Source organism: Pinus tabuliformis, chromosome 6 (genome assembly GCF_031772625.1).
Source record: "Pinus tabuliformis cultivar Carrire ecotype Pingquan chromosome 6, CPIR1, whole genome shotgun sequence".
In the NCBI taxonomy this organism is placed as follows: Eukaryota; Viridiplantae; Streptophyta; class Pinopsida; order Pinales; family Pinaceae; genus Pinus; species Pinus tabuliformis.
This window is the reverse complement of record NC_142292.1, coordinates 1,288,169,749-1,288,190,056: the sequence shown is the minus strand read 5'-3', so window position 1 is coordinate 1,288,190,056 and position 20,308 is coordinate 1,288,169,749.

The window sequence follows — 20,308 nt, the reverse complement described above, 5'->3', positions numbered from 1 at the left end:
CCCCCACTATAGGTTACCTTACCCGTAGGGGGGATTCCGACCTTGAAATCCTTGAAATTGTCTAGCCATAGGTTGTTGATAATCAACATACAGGTTAAAAGGCTATTGAGCCTGTTGGCCTTGGACATATGGATTTTGGACTTGATGTCCCTAAGAATAAGGTTTTTGGACCTGCTACCCCTAGATGAAAGGGTTTTACACTTGCTATTGCAGTACTTGACCTCAACCTTGCCCTTGCAAAGGTTGACCCTGTTGACATGAGTACAAGGGTTGTTGCTGCCCAGGTTGAGCTTGTTGCTACAAGGGTTGACCTTGAGGATGTAAAAATTGTATTTGCAGCTGTAGAGGTTGACATTGCGTAGGCATAGGCTAGGAGGATTGCGGCGCATACTACACTTGTGGCTGCATGGTTTGTTGCAACGGTTGCGAGGGTTGCCCCTGCAGTTGTTGCAGTTTTCCTTGCTGCGACATCATCTGGCCTTACTGCTGCATGGATGGCCCTTGTTGCAACGAAGGTTGCCCTTGCTACTGCAGAATTTGTCCTTGTTGCTGCAAAGGTACTTGAACAGTTCCCAAAATGACACCTTGAAAGTTCCCGAACTGTATCTGGCCATATCCACCAAGCGCAACAGACGGACCAGGATGGACGTAAGGTCTAGGTTGAGGGATGTAGGGCAGATTAACCATCACTTGTGAACTATATGGAACATAAGGAGGTTTGTACTGAACCTGAGCCATATTGGGCTATTGGTACTGGATGTTACTTGACCCAGATGGACCAACGGGGTTCAGCTATTGGTACTGGACATTACTCAATCCAACATGACCAACAGGGTTTAGAATTCCCCCTAAAGAGGGTTGGTTCATTCCAACGATGTGAGCTTGTGAGCCACTCACATTGGTTGTACCAAACATCATAGAAACATTCAGACTTTCCCCCCAGGTGGTGGCACAGCCTATCCACTTACTGGAGCAATCGAAGAACTAACAGGGACATGACTTGAGATCATCGGTTGAACCGGTCAGGTTACTTGGACCGACAAAAGAAGAGGATTTGGAATGGTGGGTTACACCGGGACTGAAGTAATTACAGAAAGCACTGTCAGTTGGGAGGTCGAGTTCTGAACAAATGGACCTGAGGCAGGGATAACGCCAGATGCCCAAATAGGGTTTTGATATAGTGATGAGGCAGTAGACATGCCTGAAACCAATTGGACTAAAGTCACATAATTACGTGGTAACTCAGAATGAACACTGGTTGGAATGCTTCCCGTGTAAGGGAAACCTTCAGGAGGGAAAGGATATTCCTACTCCTCGACTATGCGTGGAATGGAAACCTCCGAGTGACCCAGAGAGGAGACTGGGATCTCGCCTTCTGATTCCATGGGTGAAAATAGGCAGCGACAAATGACCGAAGATGTTTGAGGGGATAATTCCAAAGGAATACACATCTGATCGTACGAGCTATACGGATGCTGAGGTGATATCACAACAGGATCAAAAAAAGGATTTAGAGGATAAACAACCAGTCCAAGCTGACCTTCAGAAGTCGGTGGACTCTCATGATTCTGGATAGGATTATCTGGAGATTCTAGGCCAATGTCAGAAAATGACCCAGTGTCTTAAGGGGGAGGATGAGATGCCAAAGGTTGAATACTGAAAACAATTCCAAGTTCAACACCTTGGTCCTCAAGTGACATCAGAAATTTAGCAAAAGGCTCCTCAGACAATATTTCATACAGAGGAGAGGAAGAGGAAGTAGGCGAACCAGTTGGTTCAGCCACAATGAGTTTGTCTCAAAAAACCAGAAGAGAGATTGATTCCAAGGATTTAAAATGTATTTAAAGGTATACTCATGATGTGGTCTAGAAAAATACTAACATGGATGTTATAAGATCTTGGGAAACAAGTTTTTAAGATGCAAAAACAAATTAGTGCTCTTTCATGTTTCAAGAGTTGAGAAAGAAGAAAAGGTGACTCTATCACTTTTGGTTTGAAATGAGCTTGAAAGGATAAGTTCTTGGGTGATATCTTATATTTAAGGAGTAAAAAAGATCAAAATGACTACTTATGATGATCTAGGCAAAAAGGATTACCAGGTAACCGTGAACTGCATAATACCTCTTGGCGAACCCAAAAGTACGAGCACACAATCTCCTCGAATGTTGTGTTCGATGTATCATGTTTACAAGGTGGCGGACTTGGCTTCCTAGGGATAAAGGATTGCAACCTAGTGGGGTATCCCTTTATACACGATGGTACGGGGTCACAAGTCCTTACTAGCGTTGTCTAGTGCTGAAGCGAATGACAACTGCTAGGTTTAAAGACACCAGAACACATCTCTAGCCTAGACCTTCTAAATGTGATCGTTAGGTTTCAAATGCACCCTAGATTAATTGAATACATTTTGTATTTTATCTTGAAATTATGTCTTGGTTTTCAGGCCTTATCAATCTGACTAAAAAAAACATATATGTAGCTAAATGAGACAAGACCCTTTCAATTCGATGAATTGTTTACATTAATGAGAGTAGAAAACACACTCAAATGCAACAAAACAAGAAATCGAAAGCAAAATTACCTTTTCACTATTTCACTTTTTGAAAACAAAATGATGAAAAACTCTTTCCAATTCCTATCTTTCCTATCAAACGCACTTCACGTAGTCCTTTCACTAGTAAAGAGAATTCATTTCTTTTCAAATGAAAATGATGATGCAACTCTAGTATTCAATGATGCTAACTAATGTAACATATTGATTCAACAAACTAGAATTATGTATTTTTCAATGTAATGACAGAATGAATCTTTCACAAAAACTGCATACTTCAATGAAACATTTCCAATACAATCAATCACAAGAAAACACAAAGCACAAAAGAGAATTCCTTTCAAACTAATGATGCAAAGACTCAACCAAAAACAAGATGAACAATGTGATCTATGCATGAAAAGAGACGCTCAATCAACAAACGAAACTTTTCAAACTTGTTAAATTGAAATCAAAGAAACAAAAGGACCAACAAACGAAATGCAAGGAGCAACTTGACTATCGACTTGACTTGTTGAGCATAGAAACAGGTGAATGGATGACAACCTAGATGCCCTAGGGTTTTAAATCATCCAAGAACTCAAGAAACCAAGTGAAGAAAATGAAAATCAAACAAGCATATAAACCAAGCTAAAAGAGCTTTCTAGCCAAGGAGAACATAGTCAAAACAAGTTGAGAGACAGAAATTAGAAGGGAAAGATACACTGGCTATGATCTAGGGGAAACCATGATATTCACCTACAGGAATTAGCACGACTATTTTTGAGAAACTCACACTAATTGGCACGATTGTCAAAAAAATAAACACGTTGAATGAGTATTCAAGGAAAAATAAAATAAAATTCAAAGGCTAAAACCAGACTTGCCACTGTAAATTTCAGGCTCAGAGTAGTAAACCAGGAAAAGTAGAGAACACTAAATGGAAATGGTGAGACTAGAAAAGTTCACACAAAACCATAAAATGAAAATCAATCAAACAGAAGGATTGGCTCCCCAGTATGGTCACCAATTTGTGGTGAAGGTAAATTCTCAGTGTGGACACAAATAATTCCTCTAGTCCGAGAGAGCGGGTCTAGCCACAAACAAACAATCTATCGAAAATCTCCTTAAGCTAGAATCAATTAAGAGGGACTACCTCTTAGAATGCTATTCCACTTGATGATGATCCTGCTTCCTTACTCTAGCTAGCTTTCATTTCGTTCCTTTGAATACCGAAAACAAGAAAACAAACAAAAACAACAAACGTGATAGCATACAATATTGTATTCAGCCTACTTAATAGGTCAAGGAACATTAAGCCATAAAGATGTAAGATAACATTTCATGTAGGAAATCAATCAATAGTCGTATTCATATAAATTAGAAAGAGATTACAACCAATGCCTTGACGTTGTTGGTCTCCTCCTATGTATCCGGGTTCCCACACTTCTGCTAGCATCTCATGGATAGCCCCAACAATGGAAGTTTTAAGGCCTCTTCCCTTTAGTCTCAAACCAAACCAAACACACTATTCTCCCTCAAACATACACTAGAAAGCTACAAGCTAAAGATGTCTTGTTGATCATTCAAACTCACTCCACAAACTAGTTTAGCTTGGGAAACGAGAGGTTTATATAGCTTGGATGGATGGAAGATGCTTCCTATCATCATGGGAGAAGGTCTTATCTCTTGAGTTTGTTCCATCCTAATAGGAGAAAAGAGCCCAAACTGACTTCTTCGACTCCATCCAACCCAACCATCTACCAGAATTCCGTTACGAAGCTTCTAGAGCTGGAAGCTTCGACTCCATATTTAAAAAAATTTCCAAAAGAGGATCAGTGTGACTGGAAGAGGGCTCAATCATTCCATACGATGCTAGAGCTAGTTTTAATCTCTGCAAATCGGTGTGAGGAAATTGGCCAGTAGCATCGGTCTTGTAAACTGGGGTAAAAGGAATATTCTTGGGAAAATATGTAAAGGGGAATTATTATGCTCATGAAGAGGGACACACTGGGAGTTTCTTCATGATGGGAAAGCATGTAGGGTTCACTCTAGAGGTCCTCCAGGATCATGGACAGGGAGTACAGGGACAGTGGAAAAATGTTGTGTAACACTTCCCAAGTGCATTTATGAACCATGACCAAGAAATTTGCATGAAACATGGTAGAATAAGATTTTTTTGGGTTGATGTTTTCTTTCGATGAGTGATCTTAGTTGCAGGTGTTCCAGAATAGCATGGAAAGGATGCGTGAAGAGATCTTTCAAAGGGAGTAGCTTGAGAAAGTATTCAATATCGAAGAACATATAATGACCCGAGATGAAGAAGATTGGAATATTGATGATAAAAGTATCTCATAAAGACTCCATATGATTCATTGGTTTATTTTTCTTTTCTTCCATGCACCTGACAAAGTCAAAATCATGTTTCCAAGGTTCAGATGTAGTTTCAAAGTTAAAAAAATGTAGGTCATTCAATGTTAAAATTGACCACATTCATGATTGAGATATTGACACATAAGGCTACTAAAACTGTCGATCTTCTGTGCTACAGTCTCTGAGGTTTAGTTCAACATTAAAAATCTCTCCGTGATTATCATGATGTATGTAGACTGAAGTCTTCGCGAATTGCAATTATCTCAACTGTATTCAACGCTCATCGAATTTTGAAATCTATTTTGTCCAGTTACTTTATATTGACTTAATCTTATTGGGCAAACAGAAAATATGAACAAAAATAATTTCAATGATCCGCTACTCGCGTCATTGATTTAATTTGATTGGGAAATTGACTCTTTCTAGGAGACATGCAGTTCTGGCCTCATGAATGTGATGGAATTGGGCATTACAAAGATTCTAATTTGAAAAAATGGAAAAGGAAACAACAACATAAAAGTTTTATGCAAGATTGAAGATACAAGTGGCAACATTGTCACCTCACAAATAAATTCCATGTCATGAGCCACTATGGTTCCATGTCATCAATGTTAGTGACTTGTCATGTTGTTACCTCATGATGCTGTGGAAATGATGATGAAACTATATAATTATTGTAAAGACAAAATGTGTAAGTCCAAGAGTCATATATGGAAAAAAGAGCCATATGAAGAAGTACAAAATACACATGTAATTCGAAAAGTCACGAAGAAGTTTAAAAGTCATGTAGAAGTACAAGAGTTGTATAGAAGTAAAAAGGTCATAAGAAGTTGAAAATTCACATGAGAAACTCAAGATTCATGAGGATATGAAAGGCCATGCCTCTAGTTATAAAATAATCCTCATTACCCAAGAAAAATTCTTTTCACCTTGGCTTCTCCTACAAGGCACTAGAGAGATAGAGAGAGTTCTTTTTGAGAGCAAGTAGTGGCTCTAATGCTCCACTATTGGAGCTAGTGGTGTTCATTGTACTCATGTATCTTGGAACTTTTGCTTAATACTTGAATCCATTTGGACAACATATTTTCATGCATATATTGTAGACTTTTTTAGACTACTCTTCAAATGTTTGCGGTTTATGTTGGCTTGCATATGTACTAAATAAATTGAACTATTTTGGTGGCTTTGGTGCTTAAATTGTTGGAAATGTGTTGTGATTTTTATAACGATCGTGGAATCTATGTGAACTATTTCACTTGATGACTAACTATTCTTCCATGTTTATGTGCGCACATATTTACTAGATTAGTACTATTACTTTTCCTTTATAGACTCACTTTTGTCCCCTGCAATGAAAGAACCTTGATACATTTACAATTGAACATTTCAGAAGGCATACTCTCTTGCTCATTCAAAAGCACATGTACACTACTCTCTCATGATAATCGCTCAAGCCAAGGAAAGTATTTTTAAGTTAATGGCAATGGGGCCATAATTCTGAATGGGACTCCTATACCAAACAATGTGAGGTCTAATTAGGACTTCATATTAGGGAGATCCCTTATATGTTGGCGGGATCCAACACCATCAACATCTTCTTTCCTTGTGTATTATCTTGGAAAACCAATATTTTTGGTAGGTGTAAGGATGATCACCCATTTATTCCAAGTCATTCATCTCAAGGAAGAGGGAAACACCAATTTAATTTGGCCTCAACACTTATTTCTTGTGAATGGGATATAATTTCAATTTGGGACTATAAGTCATCATAGAAAAGCTAAGTGGTGAGCACTTATACCTCTTCCTAATTGACAATTTTGTAGTTTATTTCCCTAATGCTTAAACCTTATTAACCTTAACCACTAGAACACTTTAACATTTAAAACCCTTATATGCTAAATTGTAGGTTTGTTTTGATTTACGATATGAAAACTTATTTATCTATTAAGCTAAATATTTTAGCTCTATATAATTCAACTTGGTTATTTGATGATAACCTTTCAATAGAGAAGGGGTATTTTCTTCATGAGAGATGGAGCTTTGGACAATCTCAAGCTCCTTCTCCTAAACAACTTGGAGCTATGCCTCATGCGAAATATGAGAGCAAATGTAGGTATTACAAATAATTTTGTCTTTATTTAGTTAGATATAAGTGAATTATTACCATCATGAATAATATTTTTGTTACTTTCACATAGACCCCTCCATTCAACCATGAGGTAACACCAAGTAGTAGTATTCATGGTAAAATCAATCAAAGAGATAGTGTACCTTTCCTATCCTAGAGCATGCATGCATCATTAGAGAATAGTAAGGATTTCTAGAATTAGAGTATAAAATGTGGATTAAATTCTTGTTTGGTCAAGCATATCATTAATCTTGAAATTTTGAAGTCATAATAAAATAAATGTTTTAATGGATATATGTTTTCCAATCTAATTTGAAAAGGTACTTACTGGACATTATTATCCTACATTTCCCAATCAATGAGAGAATTAAGTGGCATATATAACCATTTACAAGATATATTGGCAATGAAACTAGTTGTACAAGGAGATATTATCCATTCCTCATGACAACAACATTAAAAATTAATTTTAATGATGCTAGATAATGTCAATTACTAGATGGATCTCTCTTAAAGGGTGGGACCACATAGCACCCTTTCATAAAGTTTTAGCATAAGGAGGATGACCTAGGTATTATGGATAGATAAACTAGGAGGTGGTGAAATCTACGATGAGAGTGTATGATGGAAGGGGTGCACTATTTGAGTTCCATCGTAAAAATTTGATTGTGAAACATGTAAAATCCAAGAGTTTACGCTTGACATTGTAGCAAACCATATTTATGACATATTTATTAAAGTGTGGGGCATGGTTCCATACCATGATGAAATTTCATTATATTTTTTGGCTCATATCTATATTTATTTTTTTCACCTCATTTCTATGGCCTAGTAGAGGACATATTTTTTATCATATCAAAGCTCATAGATACCTTGTTTTCATACCACCTCTTGTTTGACTAGTACCATCACTTATCAAGAGTATTTTTTTACCCCAAGAGTCAGTTGAACCATAACTTCTTAGTGTCGAGGAAAGGATGTAATGGTGGACACCATTCACACTAAATTAGGTAGTATTTTACTTGCTTTGGTTGGGGAGAGGTCTTGACCACCACCTACTTTCGTATTGCTTGATTTACATTTTATGGGAAATACTATATGTGGGTTGTTACCTTGCAAGGATTTAGTACAATACACTAACAATTCCCAGGGATGTACATTTTCATGAGAGATGTACACTATCTCACAAAGGTAACGTATAAGTTTATACAATTATATATGCTTGAATTATCTTTAGTAGTCGTCAACTAATCATCTTAATACACATATAATTAACACATAAAGTACTCTTATTATATTTTTATCAACATGCAAATTTCCACATTATTGGACGAGCTTTATTCCATTGAACAATCATCTTCTTGTCCATGCGTAACATAAGGAGGGGACCTAGTTAGTATGTGGTTGAATTATAGAAGTTTCAATTGATATAAATTGCACATATATGTTTACATCTATTTACAGTTAGCTACTTCATCTTAAATTTCATTATGTCCCTCATTTAGATTATATAAGGTAAAAAAATGGTGTAGTTGATGGTCCTCCAACCACACTTGAGCATAAGCCTATACCCATGATTAGATATCAACTTCAACACCAATTTAATGAGGCACAATTTCTTAATCAATTCAATAAAACCCAAATTATATTTGAACTATTGAAACAATTATTATAGTATTTTTATTAATCTAAGTGTTTATAAGTAATGTCATCACATAAAGGTCCAAATACATGGGGATATTGATGCCACAATCATGTGGCCACATGAGTGGATGTAATAGTTCTTCAACATCCTAATAGGGGCCAATCAATGACCCTAGGATCTATCATGCAATCTTCGATTCCTTATGCGTAGAATGAAATCCCATATACATAATTTTTGCATCAATTCAACCTAAGTGACTTGACTTGTCTACTTAAATTTTGAAAATGATATTGTCTCATAGAATTTGCACTAAAATTTATCTAACTTGATTTTAAATTTTAATTATAGTAAATATACTGAACACTATTTTTAATAGTTATATGGGTGTAGATGTTTTTGTAATTAATGAGGAACTTAATGTAGGTGATAGTGATATTACAAATGGTCACAATGGTAATTGAGTGCCTAGTCTAAGGAAAAGGGTGGTGGTGGTGGTCATAAGGCTAGTGGTGCCAATGATTTAGATTTGTGGTATATTCTTATATCCCAGTGTTGATGTCATTTATTTACCTTTATGCATGTTCCATTGATTTATACTAGATTTGACTATTATATGTACAATGTTTTTTTAATCTATATACACTTTATAATTATTTTTAAACTTTATGATGAGTAGTGATGCATATTATTACATTTGATGAGTGTTGATGAGTGTGGACTTTACAATGAGTATTTATAAATGATCATGTATCTTATCACAATGTCATTTATATGATTGTATTTTATTATTATCTTCTTAAGGGTGATGTTTTTTTGTGTTTTCTTTGTGTAATAAACAACTCTCTCTCTCTCTCTCTCTCTCTCTCTCTCTCTATATATATATATATATATATATATATATATATATATATATATATATATATATATATTACAATGTTGTTTTTTGTTTTCTTATTTTGATTTTTGTTTAAGTTCTAAAACAATTTACTTTGAATGAGAATTCACTAAATTATTAAAATGTCATTAGTAAATTTCATTGAAGCGATCTCTTCTCCACATTTGAAGTGACCATGGTATTGTAAAAAAATATGATATAAAAGAGTCATAGAAGGTAATAGGAAAGTCAGTGAAGATAGCGAAGAACATAGATAGGAATGTTTTGGATCTATATTGCCTACTCTATACTTAGGTGAAGGGAAAGGCTCTTGCAGCTATGTGCACGGAGACCTTGGAAAGTCCACGGCTGAGTGCGCGGGCCCCTCTAGCTGAGTGCATGGACCCCTATAGTTGAGTGCATGGGCCCCTGCAGCCGAGTGCGTAGGGCCCTGCAGCTATGTGTGCAGGGAGGAAAGAGTCTGTAATAGAAGATCTAAACACAAATAAGACTATATTGGAGCAATATTTGTGTATCTGTGCATTTATGTTTACTTCTGCATTTATTAAGTATTTGCTCTGTTTACTTCATTTATCATAAGAAACACTTAATAGATGTTTGAAAGTGGTAGATCTGTTAGTTTACTTGATGTTATGAATGTTTAAAGCAATTGGCGCATAGTTAGAATTTGTTACCTATAAGTTATTGTAATTCCCACCTTTTAAGGATTAAGGTTTGCGAAGGTCTGAATAAAGCCCTAGAAGTAATAGAAACCCATCACATAGGCCTTTGGATGTAGAAACCTGGTTCTGTCATCCCCCAATACTACCTCGGGTGAGACTGCAGGCTGTGCTGCGCGAGTTGTTGCTAAAAGGACCAACGATGTAGGGTTTTGTTGGTTGGAGCAACTAACTCTAAACTTGGGTCCAGACCCCCTGAAGCCAAAAAATGGTTCTATTGCTGAGACTGGGATCTGTCTAAGGAATGTGTGATGTCAAATAAATGGCTCCCAACTAAGAAGGAGATCAAGAACTAGACAGATTGGAAGCTGCATGAATTTGCGGCTGAGGAAAATAGGAATCCACACCTATCGAAGTAAGAGTGGTTAAATAGATACCTATACACAGATGAACAAAAAATTTTATTCTGCTATTTTCCGTGAAAATTACACAAGTGGTTGTCTAAATTGGTAGACAGTCAAAGTATGTGGAAGTTGGATAACCCTATTGTGTGGACTCCAGAGTTGGTAAGGCGCCTGGAAGCTTCAGAAAACAAGATCGTGAGGGTTGTCGATTACTGGATCGATATCATTTTGGGCAGTTTCATTATTGAGTTTGCGATCGGTACATCTGTTAGTTATAGCGAAGCTGAAAACTGATTTTTCAAAGGACTAAGAGGTAAGTATCTGAAGTCCCTGAAAACTTGGATTAAAATTATATTGTGTGAGAAAAGAGTTATGCCATTGGATTAATGTTTAGAAGAGACTTGACGGGAACCATGTGAAGTGGAAACAAATTGATAAGAGATCTAGATTCAGGTTCTGAGTACAACCCTTTGTTGGGAGTGTCTGATAATGACAAAGAAAGTAGTATTCTGAAAACACCTCAAGGTGTGTTGTAGACCCCACCTCCACCATCACCTCCACCTCACACACCTACACCTCTGCCTCCACCTCCACCTCCACTATTCAACATGGCGAACACTATGAAGATGCCCATATTCAAGGGTTTAGGGACAAAAGACCCTGAAATTTTTTGGTTTGTGGCAGATGTTGTGTGGAAGTCACAGAAGATTACAGATGATGACTTGAAGAAAACACAATTGGTCACAACATTGCAAGATAGAGCACTGAGCTGGTATAATAAGTATTGTTTGATTCATCCAAATGTGACAATGAAAGAAATGAAGGAAGTGCTAAATAATGAGTTCAAGAAGCCTAATTCACAAACCCATTCAGTAATAGAGGTCAAAGAGATCTAGCAGAAGGTGAATGATTCTACGTGGGACTTTGATCAGAGGTTGAAATGTCTACTCCAGCAAGCTAATATGTAGATCCTGGATGACCAAAACAAGGACTGATATATTGCCTCGCTACTATCCCATTTGAAATTGCCACTGTCACAATAGAAGATTGGAACAGAGGCCGAGGCATTAGAGATTGCTATGAAATTGGAGGCCTCACCTATTCAAGATACGAATCTGGGAGTGCAGCAGATTCAGTCATAGCTAGCTAGCCTACATATGGAGTTGCAGAGCCTCAAGAAGGGAAAACAAGTCCAGAATGAAGTCTACATGGAAGTATGGTGTTTGAAATGTTAGAGCCATGGTCATGATAAGGATCATTGCCTCGTGTACTAGAATTATCTACTTGGGGAGGCTCATGTCCCCTTGAAGCCGGAAATCATCGTTGGGCCGAGTACAAGAGAAGTACCATGGTGCACCATCTATCATATTATAGGAAAATACATTATGAACAATTATCATTTGCTGCAGAAGTTTGTGTAGACTCCCCAACAATTTCTCTACAATTTTTGTAAGTTTATGGGTCATCATGAGTGCAATTCCCGGAGTTACGAATTGATGATGGACATAACACCAACCTATAGAGTACATATGGAGGGTCATCCTCAAGATCAAGGCACCATTGCAGCGCGTGGAGGGTTTCAAGGATGAGGAAGAGGAGGAGGAGGAGGAGCTGGAAGAGGTCATGGCCAGGTCATTTGTTACAATTGTGGACAACCAAGGTGACTTCGCATGAGATTGTAAGAATCCAATGCACCCCTCAAGTCAATATTGTTGACAATTTTATCATGTCATAGAAGATTGTCCCGTGCTCATTACGAAGATGCAAGAAAATACAACCTAGACTCAACAACCCAGAACATCTAGATGATGAGATCAGAACCGCGCAAAGATGACCTAGTGTTAATATTGTTATGCGAAGAAGCATAGCTACCGGGGATGATAAAGGGAAGAAACTAGAGGAAAACGTATGGGTTTGCAAGGCTACTGATAAAGAAGATGTATTCCATTTGAATAAGGCAAAGGAGAATTTTATGGAGGAAAAGAAGAGCTTCGCGGACACAGGGGCTTCGACATCAAGGGCTCAATGTACGCACATGGGGAAGGCTGAAGACGTCAATACTGCACAGAGGCAGACCCCTCATTCTTAACATCACTTTTACATGTGTGCATGAAGCTCATAAGGGATAAGAAGGTAATAGAGGGATTGTAAGAGTTGATAGATAATTATATTAGCAAGAATAATCCCTTGCCCAAGAAGCATGCAGTACACAAAGTAGGAAAAAGTAAGAAAAGGACTGGTCATGAAATGAGATTGGCTGCCTAGATTGGATAATTTGAAATGGACCAGGTAATTCTTGATTTGGGGTCTAATGAAAATGTTCTACCGAAGAAAACTTGGGAAAGATGGGAAGACCTATGCTACAGTGCTCCTGATCTAGTTGAGAATGGTGAATCAACAAAATATTATTCCTATGGAGCACCTACATGGAGTGACTGTGGATATTGAAGGGGTGAATGCCATAGCCAATTTTTAAGTGATCGAAATAGTGGACAATAGTAATCCATACACGACATTGCTTGGAATTGATTGGGAATTTGATATGAACACAGTCATCAACCTTAATAAGCATAGTATGACATTTGAAAAGAACTAACTAAGGGTTATTCTCCCATTGGATTCAGTCGAGGGTGTGTGATATACTAAACTAGTCTGCGATTATGATGAGGAGAAAGATATTGAGAAAATATATAAGCTTACTATGCGATATGAATATTTTATCAACCCTAAAGTGGATGGGTTAATTACATGGGAGAAGGACAACTCCTACAATTCAGATTCAGATGAGGAGCTCGAAGACTAGAAAAATGGGTTTCATGAGGTATCATCGTTGCAATGCAACATGCTTAGAAAGTCATTCTGATGTATATCCACTGAGGTACACAACTTACCGTATTATGATGGTTTAGAAGATGTCAATTTATTTCTGGATAAATTTGAAAGGGATGTATTGGAGGAACATTAGTTCTAGGTGTTAGACATTGCACTAAGAGCTACACCTTCTAGATGGTGGGTTACACATAAGAACAACTTTGCAGATTGGAAGGAATATCGTGGATGATAAAGCTACGGTTTGGGTATGCCAATACCCACATTACGGAGAAATATATAGGGAAGGATGATCTGCGTGATCATCTGTCTCAATGGATGAAATCATGGGGGGAAGAACCAATCCTAGAATGGGTTCATTTATTCTACCACAATTTGGATATGATTATGATGAACTAGTATCTAGAAACGGAGCTGTGACATGGAACTGTGGAATGGGATGTTCTGAAGGAAAATTTTCTTCTCACTTTTAGCTCTGAATATGGATTTGAGTGTATTGAGAAGCATTACAGGAGATCAAAGCTACAATACCAAGAATGCTTGAAGAACCTGTTGCACGGGTCCAACCAGACTGGAGTATGCAGCTACGCCATGCGCTCGAATGCTACAATGTGACCACTAAGGAAGGCAAAGAAGATCATAGGAACATCAATAGTCTTGAGTCAGAAGGAAAACACGAAGTCATAGGGCATAAGGGAGAAGTTCCTAATATCTTAAAGCCCTTAAAGACCAAGCAAGTACATATTAGATCAAAAGTACAGCCTAAGTTTGCAAACATAGGCAACTATTGGGATGAAGACACAGTGGACAAAGTCAAGGAGTTATTGCGGGAGTATCAGGACTTGTTTCCCACCAAGTTCTCTTATCTGAAAGGGATAGTAGGGGATCTTGGCATTATGAATATCACTCTGAAGCTGGATGCAAAACCAGTAAATCAGTGCCCTTATCAATTTAATCCTAAGTACAAGGAAAAGTGCGCGAATAATTGGATAAGATGATTGCAGTCAGGATTATTGAGCCTATCGAGGAATTAGACTAGGATAGTCCTATGGTGGTTCAAGAAAAGAAGACGCAGGGTGAAATTTGGATATGTGTAGAATTAAGGAAGTTGAATGACGGTTGTGTCCATGATCCATTTCCTACGACATTCACAAATGAAGTACTGGAAAATTTTGGAGGTCAGTGTTGGCTTAGTGGGTCCTGACACAGGTTGAGACTTAAGTTTTCCAAACAAATCCCTACACTACTAGCCCTTTCAGCATCAACCCGTGGAGCGCGGACTGAAGTCTCACTCGAAGCAGTATGGGGGGATGTTGGAACCAAGTTTCTGAACCCATAGATTAGTGTAATGTCATTTTGTGCCCTAAACCTACCTTCGCGCAGATCGATAAGCCTCTAAGTCTTATCGAAATAACTTCCTTTAACGAACCTCTAGACCTTTGTGAAGGTCTGCAACTCTCTTTTGCGGACCCTAAATAGGTGAATCAACCACTTACTTGCCTCTGTAATTACGCTTAGTTCTGTATTGACCCATATCAGCTTAATTGTTTACTAACATTAACATGCAACAAGATATTCTTCGCGTAAACATTTATTATTACTTGCGTTCATACGACAATGTAAATAATGTAAAATTGCGCATCAATATAGTATTAATTCATAAACAGGTATTCATCATAATAGCGCATTCATTCATAATAGAAATAAATAGAAAACCCACAGGGCTTGCTGGAATAATCTCTTTATTAATGCTTATGTTCTTCTTACAAACTCAAGACTTCCCTGCGCACTCAGCTGCAGGGGCCTGCCCACTCATTTGTGGACTCTACTCTACTCTAGGCCTTTAATGACCCATTACATTCATCTTCCTTGATATCCTTCTATTATGCCTTAGACTCTCTAAGACTCTCCTTTTTATACAATCCCATGGTCCACAGACCATGGGTAGGTCTATACAAGCTGACGGGTAAAAGCATGCTAATGTGTCTCATTATATGGCAAAAGCAAAAAAGTACTCAAATGAAGAAAGATAAAAAAAAATAATATAAAAATATCAATTAAGTGAGTTGAGTTTCATACTTGTTAATTATAAAAAATAAATGCTAAATTTGTAACAAAGGTAACTCACAATAAATTTTAGTAAAAGCTATAGTGAACCTATTTAATGGGTTTAGAAAATATAAATAATGTTATAAAAACTAAATACTAAATTTGCAAATAAGTCAACTGATAGAAAATATTGGTAAAAACTATGGTTAATCACTCACAAAATATAAATAACTTTATGTAAAGTTAAATGAAATGCTAAAACTCTTTAAAAATATATATATAAATAGAATTAGAATTTCTAAACAAATAATTTTATATATTATATTTTGAATAATATAAAATATATTATTATAATCATAATTAAAAATTTTACTATAAAAAATTTAAAATATATTTTAAAAATTTTCAAAAAATAATTTTAACATTTTGTTATATGTTATTTTCAAATTTATATTAAAAAAAATTGATTCTATAAACTTGAAAGGGTAGTTTCCTAGGTTGCGGTTTTATATATACGAAAAGATGATCATTTTTACTAGTATTTTAATAATAATTAAAAAATATGCTTACTTTTTATTTTTAAATTTGTTTAGCAATCTTTAGAATGTTTACAACACATCTCTTAAAGAAATTGGAATTGAAAAACATAAATCAATAGAGAAATGGGGGGTCGCAGTTTTGTCACTACTTAAAAATTTATGTAAAATATTAATGATATCTTTTAAAGAAAATGAATAAATTAGATAAAATTTATATATTAAATTTTAGAAAAAATATGACATGAAATTGAATTTAAATTGACATGTTTTGTCTTCTTTTACCACCACCTAATTTTTGATGATTTTGTAAATTTAAGAGTAAACTTTCCAACTCCATTTATTTTTATAAAACTTCTTTGCCACAAAAAGGGAAAAAGTGATACACATTAACATGCTTTTACCCTGACACAACTTACATAAAATAAGGGTAAAAGCCCTTTATGACACTTTACTATCTACGTGCTCCGCGACCACAACTTGCAGAGACTTTACAATTTTTACAATAAAACTTGGGCGTTTTGCCCCAAAGCTTGGGCTTTTGCCCCAAAATTGACCCTAGTAGACTCTGTCCCAACATGACCCCAACAAAAATATCGTGACTCGCCCCCGAGTCATGCTACTGGCACAAAGATCTTACTACGGAGACCTCCTAGTTCTACTTGTGCCACTGCTACCTCAGTCACGATCTGTGTGGCTGCCTGCTTGATCTGCTCCACCAGCTACTCTGTTGTTGGTCCTGCGCTATCTTCCTTGATCTTCTGTTGTGTTCTTTGTAGGCTTGCTAACTTTTCCTCAATGGTGGAAAAGATCACATAGGCCTCATCCAGCCAAGGCTCCAATATGGCCTTGAGGAGCACCTCTTTCCTTTGTGCTACCTCCATCTGTTCAAGCAATTATTTTACCTCATGTAGGTTAGTCAATCGCTGTGATATAGCGATGGTGTGCACCATTTCTCTTTCTTCATCGTACTACTATTGTAATTCACAGGCTTCAATGTTTAACCTCTGCAGGTTAGGATCTTCCTGCAGCACCATGACTACCTCCATAGACTACTCAAAGAACATGGTGCAATCCCTCACCATGGTGTCTACTGTTGCAATTCCATCTTTCACACTGGCTCCACATTGTTCTTTGACCTTTGGTGGAGTTGAAGGCTATTCCGTCAGCTTGATCTCTGCTATCTTCAAGTTCAGTTCAAACTAAACCTTGGCCACTTCTGATTTTGCGACGCACACACCTACAACCAACTTCCTGATCTTTGCATCCACTGGCGCTTCCTCTGGGATATCTAGTTTAGTGACTATCCTGCATGCCTCAGCCACAACAGCTGCAGTTTTCTCATTTTTTGCCTGCACTTTCTTCCATGCTTCTAGCACGATTTTCTTCTCCATGAACATCTATTCATTGTTGACCTTATACTCTCTGAGCTCAGTGCACGTTGCTCCCGGGCCTTAATCTCTGCAATCACACCTGCTTACAGTGTGTGAAGGAACTCACTAGGGAGCACATCAAAGTTTAGGCCCACATTCTTCAAAGTGCTAACAATAGCCTTGTCAGTGGCTGTCTCCACGTTCAAAGCACCATCAGGCAAAGCAACTTCCTAGAGATCCATTGACCGAACCAACTTTGTTGCCTGAGTGGTCCCCAGTGCCAAACTAGTTGAGGCAGCGAAGCTCTATCCTGTGGCTGCCTGGAGCCTAGTCATTTGGATCTACAGCTTGTGCAGACCTGTTTGTATGGTACTTAGTGTCTGCTTCTGTTGTTGCATTAGTTCTACAGTTCTATCCCACACCTTATCTCCAATATATTCCAAGTCACCCTCTGTCAATGTAATTGGATTGAGTGAAGACTTAAAGGCTTTGGTATTCTTCCACGGTCCTTACTTCTTCTGCTCCCTACCCCTTCACTCGGAAGGGAGTGCTTTCCTACTGGTCTCCACTACCCTGTTCTAACCACTCTTCCTCCTCCATTTGGGGCAAAGGATACTTCTGACTCCTTTCGGAGTTGCACTCTTCCTACTCTGCCTATTCTTTTGCGGCATGCTCCACGTCTACCCAGGCCTTCTCCTCGACCTCTTTCTTCCTCTTTTTAGCCAACAGATTAACCTTCTTTCAAGCCACTTCCTTTCTCTTTTTCTCCGCTAACATTCTAGTCCTAGCGGACTCATCGGATGTAACATGCCAGTATTCTGGCCAATGCTTGATGACTTCTGCAATCACATCATCCGTGGCCAAGTAGGGTAATTCAAATGATTTTTGGTCAGGATTATTTTGCACCCAAATGTAAATATGGTATAAGTTCACTTTGAACTCCGCATACCTAGATATCTACTCATACATGGTTGGCGACAACTGTGACTTTTGGTTGATGGCTACGCAGATGCTCACCTCCATCAGTACCCAAAATAATTTTCTTTCTCTAACTCGCACAGTGTACTTTGTGGCCCATAGAGAGGTAAATTTTGCTACTTCTGGTAAACCTGTCTTAGTCAAAGGGAACTGGTTGTCCTCTGGTAACTCCTACATGACCAACACAATTAAGAGTAATAGCCATGAATAATGGAAGCTCTTTGATCATGTGCCTCTCAGCAGTTCGCGAGGAACTCGTTGCATAGGTAGCACGCCCAGTTGAACTGTATGGCCTCTGTGCACTGAGCCACTAAAGAGACCACTAATGTTGGCACCTTGTCCGCATGGCACTTCATCATAACTTTGCAAACCAAATTTTTAGTGGCAACCTTCACCGCAGGGTCAATAATGCTAGTAATGGAATACCCACATGAATTCTTGACAAGTTTGAACTTGTCCTCATCTTCTTAGCGAGGTCGTGCTCGCTCATTTTTCTGCCAAACACCTTGGCCGGATTTAGTACTGAATGAGGTAGTAATGTGATCCGATGGATCAACATATCGGTTATGGGGATTGGCTCACTCAGGCACAGGTGCCCGTCGTGCACCAGACACAACAATTGCTTGATGAAAATTAGGTTTATTGGAGCACAGTGGCAGTGAGGCACCCATAGTATGCTCAATAACCCCGATTTGTTAACTTTGCGAATCCACTCAATTAGCTCCGGTGCGGTGACACCAGACTCCTTGTAGAAAACCCTCCTCATGAAGGTGTCTGTTCCCATGTGGGGGAACATCTTGAGGTCAGCCAAATCCCAATCTTCAAGCTTCAGATGTGGGATCTGCTCCAAGCGCGGACCTTCAAAGGGTAGGTTCTCTGGTAACAGGGGTGTGTTAAGGAGGAACTGTCCTTGATCTGGGTCCTTTGGTACTTTTACTTTTCCATATCATAGAGGGATATACTCTAGTAGTTTAGAAATAGGGTCTACCCCCTCAATATCTATGTCTTTTGCGCCTTCATCCACTTCCAGGTCTACCACCTTCCCCTTCTCCTTCACGCTCAGCTTTTCTTTCCGCTGCATCTGTGTAGCTGCATGTTTCTTCGGTGACTCGCACACTGGCATTGACTTCTTTTCCTTATCCTTCTTCGGCTTAGGGACCTCGCTCGTCAGCGTAGGCTTCGGCCTAGGTGACCTCAGCACTGTAAGCACTATTGCTGAAACCTCCATACTCACAACCTCAGGGGCAGCTCCCTCAGAGGAAATAGTCTCTCCAGTGCTTGTAGTTTCTATGCAACCTAGTTCTAACATGATGTTTTAGATAAGATTTCCATTTGACTCGGAATACTGAGCGAACACGGGGCTTACGAGCAAATCCTCAAAGAAATCACAGTTCATGTGCAAGAGATAGCATCACTGAGAAATTATCATAATGCAAAGTGTTTCTCGCTGGAAGGCCACCTATAATTTATAGGCAAATTAAAATTAAAATTCAACCGTTCCCCCCAAAATCCATCCATAAATGCGATATTGGTGGCAGATTCCCAAAGATTTCACTCTTGATTTTAGCCTTAAATGTCGGTCACCCACTCCTCCTAACTGTCTTCTGGAAGTCAAATTATGAACAGTGATGGTAATGGTCACTTTCTGGCTGTGTTGCTCAGTCTCCACCCCTATAGCACAGCTCCCTTCACACTTCGTATGGTACTGTGACACCCTCCTGTTTCGCGCAGACCCCTCATCACACAGCTCTACAGTTCGGGCAGTGTAGTTTATAGTCCCACGCTTCCTTACAGCTGCCTGAAGCGCTAAGACTGTGTTATGGTCATGTAGTCATCAGGATGGATCCCAGGTGTATGGCTTCAATCGGCTACCATTTACCTTTCCCAGAAATGTATCTCCATTCAATTT